This window comes from Acyrthosiphon pisum, chromosome A3, assembly GCF_005508785.2.
Source record: "Acyrthosiphon pisum isolate AL4f chromosome A3, pea_aphid_22Mar2018_4r6ur, whole genome shotgun sequence".
NCBI classification, from domain to species: Eukaryota; Metazoa; Arthropoda; class Insecta; order Hemiptera; family Aphididae; genus Acyrthosiphon; species Acyrthosiphon pisum.
In genome coordinates, this window is record NC_042496.1 from 25843182 (window position 1) to 25855520 (window position 12339).

Consider the following 12339-nt stretch of genomic DNA (forward strand, 5'->3'; position numbering starts at 1 on the left):
GTTCTACGGTTGAAACTTGAAATTTGAAATGAATTATCATTACCGTGGATAAAAAAAAGCGCGATAACACGATTCTTATAATTTCCGCTTATACATTTAAAACAGCGGTTAAAAAACAAAGAAAGAAAAATTCATAAACACCTGCACGTATAAATTAATTGTTGTTTGTATAATACATTTGGATGAGTAATGAGTACTGACTATAACACTTCACTGGAATAGTACTGCCGTACTGGAACCCATTACCCGTAGGTCGTAAGTTATAATTTATACTATACATCAAGTTATCAGACAAACTTAATTTTTTGTACATGATTTATAGTATTTGACCATTAATTGTCCCTACCCCTTAAAAAAGTATACCCATTTCGCTTTGACACAACCCCAAACTATAAATCTAGGTGCTGTAACGATATCACCCTGGTACCTGTAACGTTCAAAATTCACCCTATCGATGTATACCAATTTCAATTTTTCATACCAACATTTTTTCTGTTTTGATCCTTCTTAAAAAAATTGTATCCTTTTTACAAATTACAATAAAATAGGTAACTAAAATTGTTACTTATTCTTAATTTTAATATGTAAGTTCATCCAAATTTGAACTTAAAATGCCTGTTTAGAATAATTGAGTTTATATATATATTATATATATTAGATTTTTGGTTACAGGATGAACTATTTATGATCCGTGTTTTAAATGTTTTTCCTTATCTATAAGAATTGAACATTTTATAATTTTTAAATTACAACATAATTTGAACATTTTCAAGATTTTAATCAATTTTGTCAAAATTCAAACTTTAAATACTAATAAAAAAAATGTATGTATACTATATACACCTTTAGATTTTAATATTTTTTAACTGCTATTATATAATAGCTTATGCGAGGAATCTTGTATTATATTTTCAAGCATTTCAATCTCACGACATAGGTAAATGATATACATAAAAAAAAAAATAGAAAATGTCTATAAATAACTGAAAACAATTCAAAACACTTATTAGATTAGTAATAATTAATTTCCTAACCAGTAACCAGTGTCGTCATCACAATTTTGAGATCCCAGTGCAAAAATATTTTGTAGGCTTTTGCAGTTTGGCCCTGTGAACCATAGATCTATAAAAAATGTGTAAATAATGTAATGTTAATAAGTCTATACTGTAAACATATGAGCAAAAATGAAGTGTAGCCACTAGCCCCTTTGTTAAAAATTACTAATTACTAATTAGTTATGAGCCTCCACACTATTAGTCGACAATTACAGTTTTAATTAAATCTATTAGATAATTTAATATTTAATATAATACTCGACTTTATGAACAATAAAAAAATTTACTCGGTAAAAAATATCTTTGTAAAATATACGTAAATTTACGCTTACTCGTAAAACTTACTGTATTCACATCTCTAAATACAATATATATAATATTATATTATTTTTAATTAAGTATGGTTCAAACTTTCAAAGTTTTAACTACTATAAATCACAATGAATTTTCTTTATTTAAAGGAATCGGTGGCGGACTGTTATTTTAGCCAAGACATATTATCAATCTTTATTCCATTATACTGGTCAATCTATAGTAATGCAATAAATGATAATACTTTTTATAACTGATTTGAATTAGTTATTATGTCTACTTGAAATCAGTCAATCCCCTCCACTTCCAATTCCCAAACAACTATAAATTGATTTTGAATATTTTGAAATTTCGGAATTTTCAAACGTTGTTTGGGATTTAAATCCGAAATCTTGAAATGTGGATTTAAATCTGAAGTAGACATTATATCCGTAGATCAATTTTCTGAAAAATTATCAGGTCGATTGGTAAAATGAAACAAAATACATACACATGACTGATGACTACTACATGATTATAAATAGTATAATATAATGCTTACAGTTCTCGCTCGAAACGTCGAAACGGCGACTTGTGCATGCACGTGAAGGAACGCTCCACTATCTCTTTTACACACAGTAAACATACTAATGACCACTTACCACGCATACATTTACAAGATCCACATGCATGTTATTTAAAAATTGCCTGATTCGAACTTCTTAAATACTGTCCGCCACCGATTCCTATTAAACAACAATTTACCATTTTCCAAAATTGGCAGACACCCTTAACAATCAAATTTAATTTCTACTTTTTACATTGCTGGAGTTAAAGAAAATAATAATTGTTGATCTAGATCTAGAATATTATGGAATATATTGGAGAATTTTAAGTCAGTATGACAGTATGTTTAAAATATTTGTTAAAAAGAGCAGGCTGCGTATGAACACGAAATATTAAGACCGTAGTAAGCTGAGTGTAGACTACAAAACATACAGAAAGTACCATTATTTTGACTTGGTGCGCCTTACGAAGCTACAATCAATCACATAACGTATTTAAATTACAAAAAATACTATTCACGTATTACGTATAACACAGCCGTAAATAGCACCGCTTGCATATTATTAAAATTATTGCGCCGCCCGTTTCAGAAAAAAAAACCGATGGGTTTATTGTTTTTTGGTGTAACTCAAAGACGAATAACCGTAGATGGTAATTACTTGAAATGTTTACCTAGTAAATGTTTAAGCTAGCATTTTCTGTACAGCCAGTGTACACAATAAAATAATGTTTTCAAAATACTTTAAACTTTTTAAGCTATTTATAGACAGTTGACTTTTTCGATTTCATTTTAGGTTTTTTTCTTTGAATATCGATAAAAAGAGATGTTTACACCGTTTACAAAAAAAAAAAAAGGAAAGTATACCTGCAGTACAGTATAGTCATGATTTTCACAAGCCGCATAAATTAATTTTCCACAAGCGTGTTGACGCGTTTGTTAATAATAATTAATAACCAATAATATATAATAATATCAAATAAAAACCAATTAAATAGGGAACAATGTTACAAAAACGTTTATTTGTGCAAATCATAAATGCATTAATTGCAGTGGGTAGAACAATCTTATATTCTAGTAAACATTCTTTTTGGAAAGAAAAAGGACTCCGTCCCCCGCATCAGCCCTCATTTTAAGCACTGCCACCATTGAAAAATCCTGTGTACGCCACTCAAGGACTAAGATATAATTATAATATGTGACGCCACTGCATGGATCAATATATCGGCTGTTGAATGTAGATTCCAGTAATCAGTATCATGTTTTGGTAGGGCGGCCGAGTGTTAGATTCAAGGCCCGTCATGGAAGATAAAAATTACTACGACGTTGTTCCACGCTGCATGGTGTAAGGTCTTGTAATAATTAAAAACTGCGTACGATCAATCATAACTTTAGTTTTTATATTTTACTTATGGGCTATAGCCCAATCATAAGACTGACAGGTTTTTCAAAAATCACAAATTTACAAAATCGTGGGAGAAATTACGATTAATGACGTCACGTACATCATTCTATTCTAGCCGTAAGCGTTATCAAATTTCTTATCAATCGATAGACGGATAGTTTTCATTCATCCGGAGTTCGTAAAAAACATCCGAGATGTACAGCACGTTTTACGGGTCTGTCCGTCCTGACGGTTGTCTGTCGTCAACTGGCTACTGAGTAAATAGTAATTGTATCTACCGTAGTACCATACTACCACAGATAAAAGAATACGTACTACCGTAGTACCGTCAGTGGTCAGTCGTCACTATCGCTGTTGCTCGTTGCTTCCCTCGTTCGTTCGCGCGACAGTCATTCAAACTGCCCGTTCGTGTCCGAAAATCCATTCCGTTTATTTAATTTAAACGAAACAGTTAGGACATCGTTGTTTTATTTTTATGAAAGGATTGTTGATTTCTTTATTATTTTGTTTTATAATCCGCTCCTGTTTTTTGTATTATAAATATTCCACATTTAATAATATTATAGTAATATACATAATAAATTTAGCTTCACGTGCGTTATTAAGCGGTTAATGAAGTAATGGCCGTTTGCAGTTCAGTAGTGAAGACTGTTGTACCCGATTACAGTAATGGTGATTGCGTCAAATTGTGCAGTGAACACTACTGGCCACCCAAAGATGAAAACAATCAAGTTTATCGACATTTGCCTCCAACCACAGACACTGTGCTGACAAAACCATTTCCAATTAGAGGTAAATCATTTCCACACATATTTTTGCCATGCATATTATTTGTGACAGATAGCTTGTTTCCGTTAAGTTCGAATTTACTTAAGTTAATACCTAATTAGGTAATAAGTACTTGGGTAGTTAGAAATACCACTCATATCCTATACTAACCTATTAATATCTTTTATTAAGGATTTAATATATTTTTTAGAATTTTAACAAATACCTAAGTAGATAGTTATTAAAATAGTATATGTACTTTTGAATGGAAAATTGAAAGTTTTTAATTTTAACTATTGATTGCCTAAATGTAGTGATCAAACATATTTTAAAATAATGTATAGCCTAGTTTTAAATTTTAAGCTTAATTTGCCCATGCATTGGGTATTAACAAATTTGTTTAACTCCTTTAGGTAGGTAGTAAACTTGGGTAATACCTATAAAAAAAATGTTAGCTATTAGCTAAGAGTTAATTTAAAAGTTATTTCATATTTGTAAACTTGTTAAAGTTCAATAAAAAAATAACAATTTAGCAAGGTACCTACTTAAAAATCAATCAATACTTACTTTCTTTTTGTTATCACAAAGAATAGTAATTTTAAATAATATTGTTTTTACTTTAATGTAGGTAGAACCATAGGTATATATATATAATTATTTATTGATTATTATTTCTTATTACTTATACCTATATAACTTAAAATAATATAAGAAGTCAATAATAGAACTATATAAATATAATTAATAGGTAAATGATTATTTTTGTTAATCTATAATCAATATTTCATAATATTCTGAAGTGATGTTTAACCTTTAGATGTTTTTAGAAGTTGCTTTCAATGAGGTTTTACTGTATATTAGGTATTATTTATGTGTAACATGATAATTGTTCAAAATATTAATTTATATAGTTTCATGTCAATTGAGATGTGTTATCCTTATCATCCAATTTTAAATACAAATAATAGTAATTTATTGTTACATTAATTGACATTTAATTTTGTACCTATGTACCTACCTCTATATGCACTGTATGCATTGTTTTATAAATTGTGAGTACAATTTAACTTGCTAAGTTAGAAATTAGTAATTACTATGAAAAAAGCTAATTTGTAATGTTAGAACTTAGTTAAATTTTACTTGACTTTAACTTGGTAAATCATTAATTTCCAACCTTCATTTATAATAGGTACCTATAATATAAATTGTATGTTCTGCAGGGACGGCCTAGGAGAAAAATTCAGGCCGGGAAAATGTATATATTACCCATGCCATTTCTATATCTACGTCATAATTAGGCGGGTTTCTATGAGGGGGCTGATCATATGGTATAGGTACCTACATTTGTCGTTAGCGTCTTACTTTTAGAAGTGTGCAACATAGAAAATGTAGACTCTGCAGTTCATGATTAGCTTTGTTAGTTTAAAAATAAAAGTGAATCAACTTATTATGAAACTTAATGGTACCTAGGAATATTATATGTGTTCGTATGTCGGTTTTTTATGATAATTCAGATTTCAAGCAAGTTATTAGCATTTTGAAATTGCACTATTTTATGTACTCAAAAGTTTCTAGAAATTGAATCATCGTAAAAAACCAACATATGAATAAAGATAATGTTCTTACTATTAAATTATGTTTCATAACACCTAAGTTGATTCACTCTAAATTTTAAACTAACTAAGCTAAACGTGAACTGCTGAGCATACATTTGTTGTTCATTTTTATGCACTTGTGACGGAAGCTACAAAATCGGGAGTAGTGACCAGCTCTTATTACATACAGACCAAAAAGAATAGACATTTGAGCTTGCAATAAATTTCATATTTTAATCAAGTTTCATTGAATATTATTGTAAAAATTGCTATATTAAGTTGAATTGGACTAAAAATAGATTATGAATACAATTTAGAGATCGACCACCGATCATCACTCATATGCGTGAAGTATTCATATAATTATAATGCGGTTATGCGACCCAAATTACCAATCTCAAATGAGAAATATTTGTAGTTATTACTTATTAGTTATTAGCAGAACCTTACTTAGGAATTTCAGGGGCTACAATTTTAGTGGGGCCTCTTAACTTAAAATATAAATTCAATATTTTATTTTGTTATTTCATTTTTTTACATTCAATTTATATTTTAAGATTATAAATAAATTATACCATAAGTCTATAAGTCCCCAAGTTCCCCCCAATATCCGCCTATGTATACCTAGCTTCCTCTTAAAAGATATTATAGCTAAGGCCATATAATTTTAATAATTAGTCTTGAATTCTTAAACATTATTTCCATTCTAAATTTCAAAGAAAAGATCTTATTTATAATTAATTAAAAGACAAACTGATGTGACATTTTTTTAAATTGTACAGCAGATCCAAAACAATATATTTTTGGTTTTCATTTGACATTTTTTTTTTATGGTCTTAAATTATTCTTAAAATATAATTTTTGAACAATAACAAGTTACCTATCGAAATTATATTGTTTTAAATGAAATAATTTAGATTAAGATACCTAAATAAATAACAGTTCATTTTGTCGTTTTGTGTCCGTCAATTAAAAATGCTCACAGTTTATAAGTGTGTTTTTAATCCTAATCACTTATAAAAGTATTTAAAACAAATTTTAATTATAAATATGAGGTACCTAACTTATTATTATTGTAATTATATATATTTTAATGATTAAAAATTATAAGTGTCAATTGTAAATATTATAATTTATGTCTGTGATTATAATTGGTCCACTTAATACTTGAAACATAGGTTATTTTCTCAGTATTTATATATATATATATATATTTGTCTTTTCATATGGCAAGTATTTATATTAATTGATATAGGTATGCATTTACATTTATATATTATTCTTCTATGACTACCGAGCATTCATAATATTTTTAAATTAAATTACTAATATAATATATACATCATAAGTAGGTAGGTACTATATGCAAATATGTTTGTTAATTGTTATGTAAGTCTTAAATGACGAATAAATTAAGATTTCAATTACAATATGGTATGAATAAATAAATGATAGTTGAAATGTATTAGGTATTGTGCGCGGTATTGTGCAATATATTGCACTTTGGATAGTGTGGTTTATTTTTATTTCACATCACGTTGTTTTTATTATTTTATAGTTTTATAGGTACTTACAATATTCTTGATTAAGTCACATGAGTATTTTTGACTTGTACCTTTTTTTTTTATTAAAATATAATTTTATAACAATTATCTAAAATATATGTATTTGTTTACCTAGTACTGCGTTTTAATGTTTATTAAATTTAAAAAAAAAACCAAAAACTAAAAGTTCAATATTATGTACCCCGGATATTCCTATATTACCTTACACTTAATTTAACCTACCTATCTCAAACATTAGTTGGTATTTAATATAAAAGAAAGTCCATTAAAAATCTAAATAATGATACTTGGGAGTTGATTTTATAGTTAGTTTTTAAGTATTAGTTATTGACAGCCAGAGGCTATGTATTAAGTTTTTATTGAAATACACTATTTTTTGTCTAAACTATCTAAAAAGACATTTTGTAATAATAATAATTATAGTTATCGTATCATGGTATTTATTATATGAGTAATAAGTTGAACTAATATTCTAAAAAATATTCTATAAATCAAATAGTTACATAAGTAGTTTTAAGTTAAGTTTTCCCGGAACTACGTAAAATATATTTTATTAAATAGATTAATGGTCATAAGCACCCAAAAGTTTGTTTACATTTATTATTCCGAAGTGTAAACACTCGTAACCAGAATAAATAATCCAGCCATGAATATTATTTTGATCGCTGTTATAGTTCGTGAAATGAAATCAATTATGCTATTTCTAGAGATATTTTTGATAATTAAAAATTAATGTATAATTATTTAACATTTATTGTCAGGCATTTATTTCTCTTGGTGGACCACATTCTAAGAAAAAATTATACTTGTAAAGTTGTTTAAGGAAGAGTTATAGAGTTTTAATAACTTTAAGTTAAAAAACTATAATATACCACAAATTAAACAACAAATACATATAATTAAACACAAATATTTATTTTATATTTTTTTTCTATTAATATTTAAAAATAAAATGTTTTCTAATTGAGTTACTTATCATAATAAATTCTAAGAACACATACAATTATCTTTTAGGTATGTCTGTAAAAATTTAACTTTTTACAGTTACCACTGTAGTCTATCTGTTACTTACTGCGAAATAATTTATCCCAATGAGCTAACCTCAAAGTTAACCTATGTTACATGTATGTCAGACAGATAAAATATACCGATGTATAGTGCTCTCATTAGTGTATGTATAAAGTATAAATGTTACAGAAAAGTAAAATGTAGTTGAATAAAAATAAATAATGATGGTTAATTACAAATTTAAAATTTAAACCTATAAATTAATTATTTAAGATTTGATTTTTATTTAGTTTTCAAGTATGTTAAAAATTTTTAGATTTATAAACAAAATACATTCAATTATTTTAATGATTGTTACTTAACTATATAAAAAAAAATATTAAGTTACAAGAAAACACAATTGTACTACCCTAATACCCAACCTACCCGTAAATAAAAAAATCGAATTACAATATTATATGTATACAACTCATGCAGTACATCTTAGGCATTGGGGACCGTTACAATTTCATAAAATCAGTGGTCCAAAAACTATATTATTTTAAAAAACTATCATAATTTGTAGGTAATGCAAAATCAACTCAATTTTTAAATGTTAATATGAAATATGGTTTAAACATTGTATATCCAACTTAAAATATAATTATCATAATGAATCAACATTAAATGTGTTGGTTATTTCCGGTTATTTCATCATGATATTTATGATTTACAAATATTCTTTGGTATTAATTACTAAAAATTGGTTATTTTCATATTGTATTGTTTTGAGTCCTGTGGCATCAGCTGAGGGTCAAGATGAACTGGATGAGTTTTAGTGTTTTACTAGTATTTGATAAATTAATTGGTGTTTCTGTTATGGATTTTTGAAAAAACCTATTTTATTTTAGGTTTGGGTGATTTTGGGTTGAAATTGTGATTGAAATCATTGTTTTAAAAAATTCTACAATACATATACCTAACTTACTTATACATAATATATATATATTTACTTTTGAATACATATTAGAGTACTTATGTGATTAAAATAACATGTACAATATTAGTATTTAGTAATAGGTCGGTAATAGGTATCTCTTAAAATATAACTGTAGTCTATTAAATAATTAGTAGGATCGGAAATTTGTTTTGAATTTAAAGGAAAAATTCACGTTTGAAAGTATTCAAATAAGTTTTGTCCCATCACACTAAACTTCTTAAATGGTTGAAAAAATTATAGAATTGAAAATACAATCATTAAGTATACTTAAAATTTCCAAAAATCATAATTTGAATATACTTATTATTAAAGGAGAAAAAATGGGGTTGAGCACGCTCAGTGAATCACTGTATATAATAAAATATTTTTGTTACAACCTAAATAAATTATAAATAAAGAGCCCATCTATATTCTAGCACTTGAAATTCAGGTTTACACACTCATGTGATAGATTACTGGGTGTTTTCTACTTTTGACACTCCAAAAGCCTTAGTAGTTACCAATTACATAACATATGTTATCAAAAACCACCCTTTATGCCTCAATGTTCAAACATTTTAAGAGAAAAAAAAATGAAAATATTAATATTCTGAAAAGTATTGGGCTATAAGTAAATTTTAAACTTTGAAAGAAGAGTAAAGGGGAGCGGGGATTCCCTATCATGATATTCCACTTACCTTATCATTCTTATCTATTTAGCTCTCAAAAATTTCTAATACATAGGTGCATTTAATTGTGTTACTTTTGAGTTGTTTAATGTTGTTGTTTACAACTTTATTATAGTATTTTCATATTTATATAGATTATGCAGTTTTATCAAGGTCATAAAATAATTTAAATATTATACTACTAAATAGTAAATAATTATATAAATCAAATATACATTTGTACCTAGGTATGAGTTCTACCTACTTATATACCTATCTACCTACATAAATAAATGTATTATAATCTGTGGATTTATTAAATGCAGTTTATATTGAATATTAATTAATTTTATTTATTAATAGACGAATCTAAAACATTTAACATTTTGAAATTTCTGTGTTTGATTAAGGCTTCAACCGACAGTTGAATTAAAAATATACCTATGGGGTTTGACTCAGTAGTCTAATAGAACAGGTAATGAGATCATTTTTCCACCCCCGAAATGCCCCCTCCGCCACTTAAAACTGTCTCAAACAAAATTGCTCGCAATAAAAATTATTATTAATAATACCTACTATATTATGGCAGACGTACTTGATATTTTTTTTTTTGGGGGGGGGGGGCGGTTGCCTACTCAAAATTAGTAAATGTGTGGATCACCATAACAAAAAAGGTTGGGAAACACTAGTGTAAGCTATAAATACGTAAATTTGTAAATGTATTAGTAAACTTATAGGTAGGTACTATTTATTAAAATGTAGGAAATGTTTCAATTTAGATATAATGTATTCAGTATTCGTATCTTCTTTACTACCTATTTGGTGGGAAATGTATAGAATATGTAATTTTCTAACATATGTAATATGTATATTTCACTTATACTATGTAATTACTAACTACCTACTATTATAATTATATTCCTGCGTAACCAGAGACGTATTTAGGAATTATGCGCCCCAGGTAAATAAAAAAAAAAAACGCCCCCTTCCCAACCTAAATTTCTTTAGAAATTCTTTAGTATTTGAAATAAAACACATGATAGTGAAACAAATGCATACTTCGCTACACGCCTACACTCGTAATCTGAAAGATATACATAAAAAATACATTTATTGAATCACATATTACATAAAATGCTAGTATGCCACATATGTATAAGTATTAAGAATATTAAATAAGTATGTTAACATTTTTACTCCGAGCTTTTTCATTGGCAAAGGTATCAATAATATCATTATAATCTAACTTCCTTGTTAAACTTGATTTTATGGTTAAAACAGCCAAAAAATGTACTATTTAGCCTTTTTTATCAAAAAAAAAAAAAATATCTACAAGCAAATCAAATTAAATTTTTATGAGCGTTTGAAGTTCATATTTTTACAAGATTGGATATTCACTCGATTTTTTGTGTAGTGATTAATTATTATTTTGTTGTAATTAATAAATGGATACATGTAGATGCATGCAAATTTCACTGAATGTTCATCTTCTCATTTTCTATACACCATCAAGTTTTGAAAATATTTCGACTCATTTTGAACTGTTTACGGGCATTGTCAGTTTTCAATTTTTTTAGTTTTTTTTCTCTGTAATTATCAATAAAATGTTATTTGTTGGGTAAAAATGCATGAAAATTTAATATAAGGCTTTATATCTTTGAATTCAAATTTAACACCATCCATTACAGTGACCCACTTGTAACCTACTGTATAGCAGAGTGACACCCTCTTGCCCACCTGTTTTTAAATTATTTTTCGATAATTTTGAAAACCACCGGAAAATGTTGACCCAAAGTACCTACTAGATCGAATTTGCTTGCTACCTGAAACTGCTCTATAAACTAAAAATATTATTTTCTGCTCCTATAGAGGCGACGTCTGATACACACACATTGTAAATGCCCATACATTGTGAACCTCTGTTTTTATATTTCACTCGGCGCTTAGGATCTACATTTTGTAATTATTACGATATATTATATTATGTCCAGGAAAGATCGACATGATTTCTTTATCTAAGTATACTTCATTATATCAAAGCATGCAACGAATGTTGTTTAGCTTTTGGCGGCGTGTAGGTACTTATACTTATTTTTATTTTAGGTACATTTGTATAGTTTATATGTTTTGTACTACCTACTGTCTAACAATATCCACTAATTAAATTAATTAGTAGATATTGTAAAACCCTTGACTCTAAAACTACAAAAAATGTAGAATTACATTATTCATAAACAAACATAATATATCTGTAAACAAAAAACTAAGTTAGTTCCCTTTTTTTGTTTAATTTATTTAACTTTATTGTTTTAACATATTAAGAGGACGCTATACCCGCGTGCGTTGACTCCGTCTTCCAAATGTAAAACATTGCAAAAATTGTATTGTGCTAGTAAGAACCACTCAGGCTGTATTCCAAGCTAAGAAACCTAATTTTTACACTATAAAGAAGAGAACATTT

The 12339-nt window shown here is 27.3% G+C and overlaps 1 protein-coding gene across 1 annotated transcript in view; it reads right to left on the bottom strand.

Moving 5' to 3' along the window:
• Positions 1 to 12339, bottom strand: part of LOC100159186 (probable transaldolase) — a 32748-nt gene that overhangs the window by 19104 nt on the left and 1305 nt on the right. The window lies entirely within an intron of this gene.